The sequence below is a fragment of the Saccostrea echinata genome, unplaced genomic scaffold (assembly GCF_033153115.1).
Source record: "Saccostrea echinata isolate AGI-Se365-2 ecotype Australia unplaced genomic scaffold, CSIRO_AGI_Sech_v1 ptg000005l, whole genome shotgun sequence".
Taxonomy (NCBI): Eukaryota; Metazoa; Mollusca; class Bivalvia; order Ostreida; family Ostreidae; genus Saccostrea; species Saccostrea echinata.
In genome coordinates this window covers 13484350-13497375 of record NW_026889754.1, presented here as the reverse complement: position 1 = coordinate 13497375, position 13026 = coordinate 13484350, and the positions used below count along the sequence as shown (strand labels likewise).

The window sequence follows — 13026 nt, the reverse complement described above, 5'->3', positions numbered from 1 at the left end:
AAAACAGCACCTAATTTTCAACCGGACCCAAGTTGGTGTTACGTCACTATAGAGCAGCAGTCAAGTTGGGGAAAAGATATATATATATATATCTATATATATATAGATAGATAGATAGATAGAAAGATAGTAGACGCAGTGACGATTCTGTGAATTAGCTAAAATATCTGAAATAGGTTGGGGAACGGATGCTGACGAAATTTAAGTTTAGCTAAACCAAAATAGACTTCAATAATTGAAAAAAAATTGAAGATTTATTTATTTTTTTTTTTTCAACAGACATACACTTTGTGTTGATACTAAATTACATAATTTTAATCCAGTTTGGCGTTTTCAATTTGCTTCTCGAAGAAAATGTTTCTGGCCCTCTTTAGGAGCCACTGTTAATGTTTCTTCTGCCTTCCATTTTGACACAGTCTTTATATTTTTTGCAGTTGTTTCTTTTTTTCTTTCTGTCTTTTTTTCTCTTCAAGTTCTAGGATGCAGTTTCTTCTTACACTTATTACACTGTATGTATTTGCACAGGTTGACATCAATAGTTTCATGCAAGAAGTCTTTTACCTGGAAATATTTAAATGTGTCACGTATTTTTAAGTCAGTCTTTTTCTAAATTGATTATTTTATTTGTTTATTTAATATTCTGCAGTATTTATATAACTCCCGGTCACTCGTTCTATTTTTAGAATAGTTTGTTTACATCCGGTCACTCATTAGGAGTGACGGTCATTTGTTTATACCCCATCACTCCTTAGGAGTGATGGTCATTTAGTATATTTGATACGGGGACAGTTTTTTTTATAGTTCTGATGGGAGATACTTCGCTCAAAAATTGTTCCAGGATTAATTATACAGTGTTTTATTGTGTTGATTTTGGATGATTCTTAACTATGATTATGTGTAAATAAAATTTAAACCGATACTGACTTTTGATTTCCAAAGAAGGAGTAAATCGCCGGGAGCGATGAAATACCTAGATTACGCATTGAGCGTTTACTTATATTTTACACATTATTGCTACCTGCAATAAGCAATGGATTAATTAATTTATCTGATAATTGTTCGGACGCTACAACTGGTGGCAGCGGTGGGATAGTTTCTGTGACATATATTAGTGAATTTGTAAATTTTGGATTTACCTAGAAACATTTCGAACCAGAGACTAGCGTATATTTACGATTATGATGATTCCGGGAATAAAGTGCTCGTCAGGATTGAACCATTCGATTTGAGAAAAGAGTGCCCGAATTGTAACAGTATGTTTATCAAAACAGAAAATCGGCATCGTTTGATAATCGAAAGTAAAGGGATTGTGAGCCATTTCTATCGATGCCCGGCATGTGCTTGCCGCATCAAAATTCACGTTTAACATAATTAGATGTGATGTGAATAATGTAATTATTTTGTCAAATTGGATTTATTTGTGAGTGGTGTTTTGGTGGCGCACATTGCAGTGATATTGACATTGCTATTTAAACAACCTGAGAAACACAAATTTGATATGGAGACTATACGAAGTGCGGAGACTCCAAGGCCCCCCCGAAGTTCAGTGCGCAGAAATTTGCTAACGGAATTTGACGAAGCGGATACTCCAATTTGTCGTACACCCGACTTTAATTTACGTACTCCAGAAACGGAAGTGCAATTGACACCCGAAGTCGATCGTCCTAAGGGATGGGGGAAATTTGTTAAAATTCTGGATGTATGTGAGCTTGCTGTGTGTTTCAGTGATAGCTGTGATTTACAATTTTTTCCCTAGCGATTCTCTTTAGAGAAATCGTACGGCACCTAAAGACGAGAGCCTACATTCCTCTTAGCTATACCAATATAAATGAACAGTTTTATTTTACTCTGTAAACACTCAGGGAATATAAATAATTGTTAATTAGAGAGTCTTAGTTTCATTTAAACATTAGTATTATTACCAACAGCATCTTTCAGTCGTGCTACAAGATCAGGCTTCCTTTTGTAGTGTAGCTCATCTTTCAACTGATTTACTGAGAGGCTTTCTATTGATACATAATGCCTATCCTTTTTATTGTCCAGAATATGGTGAATTTGGACATCTTCGAAAAGTTTACGTAAATCATCACCTACAAATGAAATGATAAATATCGTTTAAGGATTATATATAATAAGTGTAAATATTTGTTGTCCAATTTTTAAAGGAAATGCTTACATGTTGGCTTAGACCATTTCCTCACTTTGGTGTTCAATTTATCATCACCCTTCTCTTCCCACATTCTGAAACTGACGCCTACACGTTTCAGCTCCCTTCTCAAATTTTCTTCAGATTTCTGGTCTATTGCCCAGGTCACAAGCTGAATTCAGAATTTTTAAAATCCAGCAAGGATTACATTTGTATGAAGGTACATAGCAATGATATTTACGTGTATAATACTAATTAGACGTAATGGACCTGATTGAAGAGCTTAAGGGATATCCTTATACGCAAATGAAGATCATCGATTGGCATGTCACTGTATCACAGTATCTAACCCACATACTAAAAAAACGGAAGTTGTTGCGTTTCTTGGTTGACAACATGATCCAGTCATGGGGTTATGAAAATAAGACGGCAATTATTCGTAAACATATTAAGTATTTAAATGTGTAGTGCATTAAAACGCATAGATATATGATGAAACGTGTCCTAGGAAACACAGTTTTGTCAACATGCAGCTTTGTTTTTTAACACAATGCAAAACGCAGTGCAGTGTAGTTGTAGAAAGACTTAAAAAGATATATTATGGCATTGACGTTTATCCCATATTCGGTAATAATTGTATCAAATAATAAAAAATATAAATATTGGGGTATTGAAACGTAATTTATTCCTAATTATGATTAGATTATCCTTAATTTTACTTCTTTAATCAAAATGCGACTGTATCCGTCGTTCAATATTTACTGTATGTGTCGTTGTGCGGGACAGTATTCTCATTGTACGAGTCGTTGATAAATTAGGTGCGTTCTTAATTGAAAAGTTCTAGGATAAATTCTATTTCCTCTTTCAGCACTCGATAAATGATATAATGCTTCCATACCTTATTCTGTTTGTTACTACTGCCACTTTGAAACAAGAAATTTCAACAAAACCATTGTCACAAAATCATTCTCATTTACATGTCAGACTCCAAATAGAACTGTGTTAGACTGTTTTCCCTTGTGGAAATGGGATAAAATTAGACATATTTTGCGATTAGACCTTTTTTCGATATAGAAGCTAATTCATAATTCACATAACATAATTCACCCCCCTCCCCCCCCCCCCCCCCCATTTACAGAGGCAAAAGTAAATATCATTTTGCAGTTTCTTTCTTATAAAAGATTGATAAAATATTGTCGCTAAGAAGCATTAACAATTAAGCGTTTACACTAACTTATCCACAGATATGAATTTAGGTAGAAACAATAATTCATAAATTGTTTTTAAATTTAACATACTATATTATAGGTATTATTCATTCTTTTACTGCAGAGGCGTAGTCACAAACTTAAAAGGGGGAGGGGGCCTCAAATCCAAGAAAGATGTAAAACGTGTAATATAAAGAAATTAAAAGGCCCGTAGGAAGCAATTTCACTTTGAGGGGGCACAACCATATATTTTCAGTTGGGGGGCACTATCAACAACCAAAATTCCTAGACAAGCAAAAAAAAAAAGTCATCAGACGTTATTATTGAGGGGGCACACTCATATAGTAGCTATGTTTTCTATAGTATTCTATGTATCGGCAAAATTATTAGGGGGGGGGCAGGCCCTCCGTGCCCCCCCCCCCCCCCGATTCCTATGGCCATGATTAAGATGTAAAACATGTTATATCAAGCCCCTGTCTAAGTTGAATGAGAGGACTTCAAATAGTGCACTTAAAGTTGATTGACATTCATCACAGGTATACCGAAATCAGAATCTTCAATACTGCAGCTATCTTGTAGAAATTACTAATCTTGATGAGATTCGGATTGGCTAGGATATATTCTAAAGTATATTACATTACTATTACTTCAAGATAAATGCTTACTCAGTCGTTGCTGAAAATAAAATAAATTTGCCATAAAATGAGGTTTAATATAATTTCAACATAGCTGTGATTTTGTTCTACATCAAATGGGGGGGGGGGCACAGACATACTCTTGCCGCCCCCCATCTGAAAGTGTGTGTGGGGGGGGGCTAGTGCCCCCGCTGCCCCCCCTGTGACTACGCCCATAAACTGTATGGTTGTTTTGTTGTCCAAAAGGCGGTTATCAATTTGATTCTTTCTACTGTCAAAAGATTTTTAATTAGCAAGCGTTACCTTTTTTTCTATGTCCAAACAATATTTTAACTGAACCTTCCCATATGTTAGGCTGGATAGCTGTATGACTCTGTGTGTAACTGATTTTCAAACTGAATAAATCCAAAATGTAGGAAAAAGTACGCAACAATCTGATATTTTGTTAACAAGCGATACCTTTAACAAAAGTTATTATTCAACATCCCTTGCAATATTTGCTTCAATATAATATTTAGTGACGTAGCATCGTTTTTGAAAGGGGGGGGGGGCAACCCGAGGAAAAAATTTCAACTTACCTGAAAAAAACTCGACAAGCAAAAAAAAAACCATACAAAAAAAAAACAAACAAACAAACAAACAAACAAAGGGAAAATTGTGCAAACTCGAAAATCCTAGTCGTCGGGGGGGGGGGGGGGGTTAGGTTCCAACTTCTTTTTACTCAAACACTGCATTCTCCTTATATTACCCTTATTTGACAATACTGCAACCAAAAGTGGGGGGGGGGGTTAGGGGGCAACCGGACATTCAATGAACATTTCCTATAGAAATACTTGTGTCTGGAAAAAAGTGGGGGGCCAGACCCCCCTGTCCCCCCCCCATACTACGTGCCTGATATTATACTTACATATAATGCGTTGAACGTTATAAATTTTGTCATAATTTGAACACTTTATAACGTCTATAAAAATTTGTAACTAATGAACTTAGTACAGGGTTTATCTTTCAATTATACAGTTAAATGACTTCATCGGCAAATAAATTTCTATCATGTATTGAGGTACAAGTGAATTCCAATACCTATTTTTGTCCGCTTTCACTGAAAGTGGGGGATATTAATTTGGGCCTGCCTGTCCGTCTGTCAGTCCGTCCGTCCGTCTTTCTGTTTATCTGTAACACTTTCGTTTCCGCGCGATATCTCGAGAAGCCTTTGAGCTTTTCGCAATGGAATTTTACATAACTAAATCAATAGGGGTCTTCCTAGGCTACAGGGTGAAATTTCATTGCTAAAGCTCAAAGGCTTCTCGAGATATCGCGCGGAAACGAAAGTGTTACAAGCAGACAGAAAGGCGGATGGACAGACAGCCCCAAATTAATATCCCCCACTTTCAGTGAAAGCGGGGGATAAAATTAAGATATTTTCCCCTAACATTACTGTCATTGAAATGGGGTATCAATTCTGTATATGACTGCACAACGAAGAGCAAGAAAAGAAATAAAAGACAAAATTAGTCCAAATAAAAACACCAAGACAAATTTTTATTCCAAATCATGTCTCAAAAACAAATTCAATTCAAAGTTTACAATTTGATGACCTAATCAAAGGACCAAGTTCATGCAGCATTAAACCTTGTTGCGACGTGTACATGTATATTTTCCCACATTGATCGAATATATATATTTATATATAAATATAGCACTTTTCCATAACAAACAGCAGTAGTCTGTGATTTTACAACATGCCTGGTGCGTTTATGCCTTTTGAGACCATGTTTTCTTTTAGTGCTGTATAAGAACATATTACAATGTTGCCTGATTCTACTTCCTGATGTCTTCTCAACTGCCTCTAATATACAGCCATCAATCCTTAACAAATAAAAAGAAAAATAATAATTATCGTGCATTTGTTTTATCAAAACATTGTTAATAAAACAATTTAAAAATACGTGTAGGTCACCTGAGTTACTCATTTGACCTATGGCATTTTGGTTTCCGTCTGTCGACGTTCGTCCTGTGTTCACAGTTTTATTGGGGGGGGGGGGGGTTGTTTGTTTGTTTTTCTTTTCTTTTTTAAATATTTTATGTTTTTTTTTTGTTTTTGTTATTTTTATTTATTTGTGTGTGTGTTTTGTTTTTGTTTGTTTGTTTGTTTGTTTTTTTTTACCTTTTATTGACAACTATAAATATTGTTAATTCTTCTCAAATTCAGACGCCAAAATTAAATTTAAATGAAAGTATGAAACTCTCTGACTGTTGGGTTAAATGAATTTATGGACTAGGTACCCAGGTGACCGTCAAGACTTGTGAATCTCCTGTTTGTTCAATTACATGCCAGTACAACTTGCGTTTATTTTAGGAACGAACAATACAATTCGAAAAATCTCGTTTGAAACGACGCATACAGTGATTACAATGACAGAGGTGTTTTAAATTGTGCAATTTCAAACCTTAACATTTAAATATAAAACTCCGAAGCATACATGACATTGTTCTGTATCATAATTTTCAATATTTGCCATTCAGGGAAATAATTATATCTCTTGTGGACTATAAACAACGTACAAACGTTACATGCATGTGTAAATATGTGAGCAAACGATTGCGTTTTTAAAATTTCTCCTTAAATATTTATACAATTTTAATACAAACAATTGACACTTATTCAGCGGAATATGCAGAATGATAATTCCGTTTATTCTTCATGGTTGTGTGTCAATAATCATACTCACCTTGCATTATAACAGGTACTTGTTCTTCTCTAGGTTTGTTTACACGCTTCGATACGCAAGAACTTCCGCTATTTTTAGTATGTCGGTTAGACACTGTGTGTATGTAATAAATGAGCAGAGATCTTTGTCTTTGTGTCCAAATGTTTTTTTTTCAGAGTCTAGAACAGTTTGTTGTTCTTCTTTTGATCTCTGCATCGACCAAGATGGGACTACAAAATAAATCATAAAATCACTGCAGTTGACTATAATCATTTATTATTAGAAGTAGTCGTATATTTGTATCAATTTCTCATTTTGCAAGAGTTATTTACTACTGAAGTCACATATCTGCTTTTTCGAGCAGTTACACCACATACAGAAAAAGTTGCATTGGGCACCATTTATACCCCTCTATAAGGCAAGTGCCTCCCAATCACAAGTCATTATCCTACAAAATACCAGTCTAGAATTTAAGATGATATAACACAAGGCTACGAGTAAAAATTACCTGCACTATAAGGTAGTTTTTCTCAATAAGCCTTAACATTTTACTGAAATTGTTCCTCCATTGATGACAATTCCATTTGACTGAATTTTTTCCATGTCTCTGAATGTGTCTAAGCCACTCTAAGGCAAACTCTTCCTTACTGCATCGATTTTCATCTCCTTAATTCAAATGAACAGGTGCTTGTTGAAATAAAAACTTAGGAAATACAAAACCAAGACAAGGATTTCAATAAATATGAAATCTCTCACCAATGTAAACGAAAAGTGTTATCTCATCTTCTGGACACATGCTCAAATCTTCAAGATTATCTGGTAATCAGTGCCTTGGTGCCAAAATCTTGAACACCCCTCTTACAGACGAGATATTTTTTGCAATTTTCGCACCGTCACAGGAAAAACTCAGGGTGACAGTGTCATTGTCAATATACCTCTTGTATTTTGCATGTTGTAGCACAAATTCTAGAATGTGTTCTAACTTTCTAGAACTGCAGTCTGCCTGTGTAAAGAATTTTTTGTCAATCAAAGTAAGAAAAATGGTTCATGCTATAAACTGTTTTACAAAAGTGATATTAAAATGAAGCAATAAAAATATATAGTGAACTATACATTTAAATTCAGTACATATACTTACTGATGGATGAAATTATCTCAAGAATTGTTTTGAGACGGATTTTTTCTGCATTAATGGCTGACTGGAATAATTGCACCAATCATCTGTAATTCATGTAACGCTCATCATAAATTCTGAATTTGTCCTTCACTGCTATTACCTGTTGAACCACACAAGATCCTTGGACATTCTTAACACCTTCATTTTCTAACGTAGCATTGAAATTAAACTGAACTTTGATAGATGAAACATCACTGTGAACAATAGTTGAAGCTTCTTGAAAAGCACTTTGGTATTTTCTTTTTTTCTCCTACCTTTGTGAATGTATAAGGTCAAAATACGATTTAAATTGGCGTGGGGTCTTATCACAGTGGTCCTACTTGTAGAACCAAAAAAAAAGCAATTAAAAAAACGTATTATATGAATAATAGATAAATCATTTAAGTTCCTGTTTTGTAGGGACCGGCTTTTTCATGTCACAGAATCACTGTCCAACGAAAAAAGTGCGCACGTACTTGTCTGTTCTTATTCAAACTCACCAACACTCGAGCAGGTTCTGTCGGTCCTGCCTCGAAAAAAAAATTCGACATTTTACAAGTTCAACCTCTTATCTTTACATAGTTTATTTTCCAGTATTTTGCATTTTCCACCAAAACAGATAGTAAGGCGCTGTCTAAACAACGGAAGACATTAAAAACTGACAATAATAATTTTTTAGATGCATTTTGCAACATGTAAAGATCTGAAAAAGTTAGACATTATTAAATCACATTCGTTTCATAGAAAATGACAAACGTTATTATATTTTCGCATGAATATTTGATTCATTAGTATAGTATAATTCAGTCCTATTTCTTACGAAGTGAGTTAGACATACCTTTAAACTCTCTAAGCAAAACGTACTATCCGTCTTTTAAACTCTTCATCATTATGTACATTAATAATGATAATAATACAAAGATCATTATTTACACATATCTAGACTAATAAAAATATATAATCTATACTTATAAATTAATAAATTTTGCAAATAAACTCTGAAACGGGTGCACCAGAGTTCTTACTTACTCCTCTAACAATACACTAGATACAAGCTGATGTCCGTAAACTATATTTAGATTTCACTCGCATAGTAAGTATCGTACATTAAATTAAGTCTACTTTCATTTTCTATAAACAGCCATGAAATAGCTAAAACGTGAGTACGGTGGCGTTTCCGATTGGCGGATCTAAGTTACTGACAATTTTTAATGAAACTTACAACAAGCAATCGTTTATTTATTACATAAAACGTCATCACTGAATTATTCAATCAAAACTCGATTTAAACGATATAAAAGAAATAAGTTGTGATAACCGATTAAAAAGGGAAATGTGCAAAATATTTTCGTCATTCACCGATCTTTATATGGACGGAAGCTTCTAGAACGTCATATAGCATCGAGCCCGATGTTAAGAAAAAACGAGGCGATTATAGCTACATGACCATTAAAAAAAGCTTTTGTGCAAATGGTCATAATTGAAATAATGGTAAATCACTGATAACACTATAAATTGTGAATATAATTATATATCGAAAGACTATTGCATATACATGTATGTAGTAGGTTTTCCTTATAAATTTATCGGTAGAATTTGTATACATTCCTTACTGGGAGCATCGTGGCAACGAACCCGAAGTACAATTTGTACTTCATAATAAACTTGCTTACATGAAAAGAGAAAATTAATGAATAAGGTATTGTTCAAATACAATTAAAGATGTAAATTTTTCGCTTTAATCAATGCACAGTTATTTTCTGAATACAATTTCTTGTAGCTGCAATAATGTAGCCCTCCTTTTTTGAAGGGGGGGGGGCAGAGAGAGGCCAGAAAATATCAGATCAAATAAAAAGGGCTACATTATTGCAGCTTAGTCTTTTGTATCAAATACTCAGCCTATTCATAGGGCGTTAAAAGCTAATTTTTACACAGGTACTTGGTTTATAAATATGTATGTACCTTATTGATAGGTAAAAAAGTAAAGTACATTTTTACATATCACTAAGGTACAAACATATTTGTAAACCAAGACCCAAGTACCTGTGAATTTTTACCCCCCCCCCCCCCCATCAATTTATTACTAAAATGTGAATATTCGTTGCTTTTATTCTTGACGGAAATGAAATAAGAGCTTAAAGTACAATTTCCATAACATAGTATAACAGGTTTCACAATAAACGTCAATTAATGAAATTGCTATTTTTCAAGTTAAAAAAAATAAATAAATAAAACAAACACAAAAAAAAAAAACAAAAAAAAACGGGGGTTTGGATAGTTAAATCTATTTCATGCGGGATTTTCAACAAAGTATATGTTCCTGCTATAAGCCTGTGGGCTGTCAGTAGAGAATTACAATATATTTTCTGTCGGTAGTGGTATAAATTCAATTCCCCGCGCTTGCGCGGGATTTCATCTAGTATTTTATATTTTAACAAGAAGTTTTTCAATATTTTTTGAGATTGTGTTTCTAAGTGTAAACAATATGGAGACGATGAATAGTAAAAGAGGAAAATCATAGAAACTTTTTTAATAACTGTCTGACCGTCCACTGTCTCTTTGCTACTTTCCTAATTTCTCTATCCCCCATGCACCGGCTGCTGACCTAAATCTCTCCTACTTTATTATTACTGCTCCAGTGCATTGCGGGGTTTCAGTCTAGAAAATCGGCTGACCTCAATTGTGTAATTGATGACCGTTAGCTAAGCATATTCAGACCGGACGAGATTTCTTGGCATGGGTATATTTTATAAATCGTCTCAAGAACCACTGGGCTAGGAATGACCCAAGAGGGTAGGGAGGGGCCACAATGGGCAGTAAAAGTTTTACAAAGAAATAATTTGGAAAAATCTTTAAAAGTTTCTTCTCAAGAACAGCAAACCCATGATTAGTCATATAAACTCAGAAGCATACTCGGGTTACAGTGTAGATTCAAATTCGTTCTAATTATATTATCAATATTAGCTCGTTTGCTTAATTTCGCATAGTGACTAAATTAAGTTCATCTCATTTTGTTCAAGTACAATATGATGTAAAACATCATTGAGGCCTTCATCATCCTCACTTGATTGTATTGATGGAATCTTGAGAATAAGCGTTGGACTTGTTGAGAGCTTAACCAGTCTTCTGGTGAAAACAGTCTATGTCCATCCTTCTGAGGAGTAAATCTTATCAATTTTGATGCCACTGTTGGGCTGACTTTCGAACACTTCTCTCCCTTTCCAAGTACACGTTATAAACGAACTTTTTAAGTACAGCAATAAATCTTTTGCTCACTCGTATGTAGACATAAGTGTAGCATAGCAGAGCCCAGTGTAATGCTTCACCTTCTCATCATCTTGAAATGTCTCTTGATAGACATCACCAGTACCAGCACACAGTTTTTCTTTCAATGAAAGGTTTTCCTTTTTCAATCTTTTTTTCTCTTGCTGATTTTCAGTTTCTTCCTCTTCCCTCGTACATCCAAATGCTCCTCCAAGAATAAATGTGCAATTTGGTTTACTGTCTCCAGAAGTTGCCTCGATCTCTTATATGGTCTCAATATGACTGGACTCTTGTAACTTCAGAAGGCCCTCTGCTGTTCGAAACTGTATCTTCTTTACATTTCTGGCCTGTATCCTGTGATATCTCTCTGGTCCAGTGGATTCTGCTGGTCCGCGCTTTAAAGAAGGTGCCCAGTCAGGGTTGGTTTTGTCATATAAGTCAGCTTTTGACCCTGAAAAAGAAACAAAGGTAGGGGTTAAGAATTTAATGTACATGTGCTATAGTGCAAAAAAAAGAAAGAAAGAAAATTGAATTGAATTCCTTGATTATTCCTTTTACTTTTATTTTAAAGATAAAAATTAGGTATATATGGTGTTCAAATCTTTTCAATTTATATAATATTTCAAACATTCTTGTAAACACGTTTATATTCCGCGATCTTCAGAAAAGGACAGTAACATGCGTAATACATTCCAATGTAAACATGCACTTAAACATAGTAAAAAACTCGGATTGTTTTAAATACTTACAAGTAATGAAATGATCCTAGCACACTTTGATATGCCGCTTCGTAGGATCGGGGTTAAAATCTGCTCTGTTGATGCGAGCCAGCCACAATCTACGTCGTTTGATTGAAAGGTCTTCCGTTTCGTCGCCCAAGTGTTTAATGACCTTTGGAATGTCACAAAACTTCACTGCGGTATCTCCAGGCTTGGAACGCCTTGTACAGCCCCACACAACACAAGTGTTTACCATGGCTTTAGGTTATAATCCGATTACACGCACTGATTGCTTTCTTCGCTTCGATTACGCTTGCCCTACAAGACGGCGCGCGCGCAATGCATGCTGGATAAAACCCAGTCATGGATAACCATCTATAGCAAATATACATTAAAAAATATCAAGTTTGAAGAAATTGAATGTTTTCCTTAAAAGTTGCTGTGCATTTTTAACATTTTTAATAGTAAAAACATAAAATTTAACCTTTTTTTCACAAAAACAATAAAAATGCTTCTCAATTTTATATGTCATTCTTGAAGATCAATCTGTATTGTGTAAGAATGAAATTCATTATAATGCTCAGCTTGTTGTAGATTTTATATATTTTAGTTTAAACTTGAGAGAGAACTTTCAATTTTTATACTGTAAAACTACTATATTTGTGTTCCCATGGAACAGAAGAATGCTGTAAAGAAACCTCTTTTACTCGCATCAGTAATAGCAAAGGAGATCGATGTAACAAAAAGAAATGTAAGGAGAACTGAGATGAAGGCGGTGTACAGTGTAGTCAGTGGTAAAATTGTCAAAAAATACAGATGCTTAACATCCTTGGCAGCAAAGGCTGGTCTGGACAGAAACCGCATGTCTAAAGTAAAAACGAAATCTTTGTCCACAGCTCGCTACACACGCCGCAACAAAAAGAGAATGTTTGAGAGAAAAGTAACAGAATTTATGGAGAGGGAAGACAATAGCAGAGCTCAGCCGGGCAAGAACGATGTGAAGAAAACAGACAATGGAGAGAAAGCACAAACACGGGTACTCACGGATTACTTAGAGAATCTTTACAAAAAGTTCAAGTCCGAGAACCCTGAGATGAAGATTTCTCTCACAACATTCAAACGGATAAGACCAAAGAACATTCTCTTAATGGCTTTTATAAGCCGTAATACATGTCTCTGCACCAAGCATC

At 34.7% G+C, this 13026-nt stretch overlaps 1 pseudogene; it reads right to left on the bottom strand.

Annotated features, from left to right (window-relative positions):
- Positions 1-1752: 1752 nt before the first annotated feature.
- Positions 1753-8404, bottom strand: LOC133179674 (uncharacterized; annotated as a pseudogene).
- Between the last annotated feature and the right edge of the window lie 4622 nt (positions 8405-13026).